Source organism: Octopus bimaculoides, chromosome 9, assembly GCF_001194135.2.
Source record: "Octopus bimaculoides isolate UCB-OBI-ISO-001 chromosome 9, ASM119413v2, whole genome shotgun sequence".
NCBI classification, from domain to species: domain Eukaryota; kingdom Metazoa; phylum Mollusca; class Cephalopoda; order Octopoda; family Octopodidae; genus Octopus; species Octopus bimaculoides.
Genome location: NC_068989.1, coordinates 69231935 through 69234865, shown reverse-complemented (window position 1 = coordinate 69234865; position 2931 = coordinate 69231935). Strand labels below are relative to the sequence as shown.

The 2931-nt window shown below is 36.1% G+C and overlaps 1 protein-coding gene across 1 annotated transcript in view; it reads left to right on the top strand.

Moving 5' to 3' along the window:
* Positions 1–537: 537 nt before the first annotated feature.
* The window catches only part of LOC106868036 ((E3-independent) E2 ubiquitin-conjugating enzyme UBE2O), a 109269-nt gene continuing 106875 nt past the window's right edge, over positions 538–2931 (top strand). Inside the window, exon 1 of the mRNA XM_014913136.2 lies at positions 538–618. The gene's annotated coding sequence lies outside the window, so the exon portion shown is untranslated. The remainder of the gene's footprint in view (positions 619–2931) is intronic.

Genomic DNA, 2931 nt, shown 5'->3' with positions numbered 1-2931 from the left:
TAGACAATCAAGAAAATGTGAAGTCTTTGAGAATCTGATGTCTCTAGAATACAATACTAGATTTTTTGTACATATACTTTTTATTCAAAGCAAGCTTGTTATTCTTAATACATAATAGAAGCTGCCATAGATTCTGGTCATGTTCTGTAATGTTTCTTCTGCAGATAACTATGCCATTCAGATAATAATAGTCACTACTTATCGTTTATCTTTTACTTGTTTCAGTCATTAGACTGTGGCCATGCTGGGCACTGCCTTGAAGAATTTTTAGTTGAATAAATTGACCCCACCACCTATTTTTTGTTAAGCCTGGTCCTTATTCTATCAGTCACTTTTACCAAGCCATTAAGTTACAGGGACATAAACACACCAACTCCAGTTGTTAAGCGGAGGTGGGGAACAAACACAGACACAATGACACACACACAGATCATCAACATCATCATCATCATCACTATCATCATTTAACGTCCATCTTCCACGCAGGCATGGGTAGGACGGTTGACAGGAGCCGGCCAGGCAGAAGACTACCCCAAGCTACTGCTGGATGCCCTTCCTAACACCAACCACACTGCAGAGTGGACTCAGTGCTTTTTACGTGGCACTAACACAAGCGAGGTTAGTTTTGGCATGATTTTTACAGCTGGATGCCCTTCATGACTACTTATATTATACAAGATGGGAGTAATTTCTAAATAATAATTAAAAAAAAAATGACAGGAGGTTATGATTTGAATGCCTTTTAGTTATAGGTTTACTCAGTCAAGTTTGACCTGGGGCTAAGCAACAACCGCAAAAATAATATTAATCGATATGTGATGTTTATGCCTTTCTGAAAGGTATTAGTTAAATAAGTGAAGTGTAATGAGCTTCATTCAAGGGTTTAAACTGTCTCAATTTGCAAGAAATTTAAATCTTTCTCTGTGACAGCAACACTGTTGGAATAAAGGAAAAGTATTGCACCAGTTTTTGGTTAAGATTATACAAATATGATATTGATCATGGAATTAGGAGATTAATGTGATATGGATGCAAATTGTCAATCCCTGAATATATGTCTGAGACATAGATTAGAGATTCAAAGTCAATTTGAGATCACACAATAACAGATTAATGTTAAGACAGAGCATATTGTTATTGATTTGACAGCAAGAATTTGTTTTTGTAATGTAGAAAGAAATTGAAAGAACAGACCAAGACCTTCAGATATGTCGACATTTGTCCTCTTATAATATGTAACTAACAATTACATTGTGGAAGAGTTGTTTAGCTAATTAAGAGCATTCATAACCAGGTGTATTTACATTTTGTTAGTTTCTTATGACAGTAATTACTTTATTTTGTTATATATATGTTCTTTCCTATTGCATTTGGTTCTGTCCCACTTGGGCTAGTATCTTCTATTGCTGCAGGCTAACTGATCCCTTGGTGAGCAGGAGCTATGTAGAAGTCTATGAAATATATGTGATCAGATCAATAAGTATCCGGACTGTTTCCATAGTAACGAAGCTAAAGCACACAGAGTGAAGCTGCTTGACATAGACTGACCTTGAATTCTGCTGTGCATGTGCACCAAGTTTCAACATTCTAGCTCACTTCTGCTGTTTACACTGGCATCAGTGCTAGTTACATGACACCAGCATCGGGCCACATTGCCTCAGTAAGGCCCAATGTTTGAAAGGTGCTTTTCATGTGCTACTGGCATGGGTGCCAGTTATGCAACACTGACAACAACCACAACTGTGATAAAAATTTTGTCACATCTGATTGAAAATGCTTGTTCTCTGGATGCATTCACTTAATCCTTTTGATACCAACCCGGCTGAAACCGCCTCTGGCTCTTTAGTACAAATGTCTTGTTTTCAAAAGTTCTGAATTAAAATCTTCCACCAAACCTTAATTTTATATTTAAAATTAACTGAAAGAAACACAGAGCATCTCAACAGAAATATGGTAACAAAAGGGTTAAGCATAGATTTTCAATGAATGTCTTTATGAAAGAGAATGTTGTTGTTTAGTCCACATGAACCCTAATTGCATAAACCTGTGATCAAAGGCATCCCAAATATATGATAAAAATGCTTGGATCTTCAATGAATCTCTTTAGTCCATGCCAACCCTAACTGAACAGACTTGTGGTCCACTTAAACAAGGATTTTCAGAAATTTCCATATGGCATAGCATGTTGCTGTTTTGTCCAATGATAAACAAGACCTGTTTTACAAGAAAGAAGCATAGCCAAGTGAACAAACTTCAGTAATATCAGTGGTGTCATTTGAATGCCCACCACTAATCTTGGCTAAATAAAAGTAAAGCCTTACTCAAACATCATTTGAACTCAGTGCAGTGAGTGAATGAAAGAGAGACAGAGAGAGAGAGTCATTGGGCTATATTTCCAAGAGACTGTAAAATTGATTAAATATTTCTTTGATTCGTTTTCCTGAGCTCATATACTACCATGTATATACTTAGATATGTTCTGTTGCTGCCAGTGGAGCATATCCTCCACTGAGGGATGTGTTTGAATATGAAAAGTTAAAAAGAACCATCACCCATTGAAGGATATAGATGATTAGAACAAGTTATATCCATTGTGTGAGCTGAATATTGATTGATTGGTGATCTATTATTCTAATTTGCCTTATATTTTGTTCTTCTTTATATAGCAACTTATGCATGCTCATGACTCCCCAACCATATCTGTGTGTGTGTGTGTGTGTTCAGCATCATTGGCTGAAAAATATTGCATAGCCAATAACGAACAAATATGATAAAAACCTTGAAGCTAATTCATTTATTATTAACAATGAAAACTCTGCAATTGACTTTGATAAGACTAATTATCTGAAATCCTCTTAGGCTAAAGAATGAAAGGGAAGGAGAGAGGGGGGGGAATCAACAGTGAACAATGGGGAAAACGTTTTTTTTTTT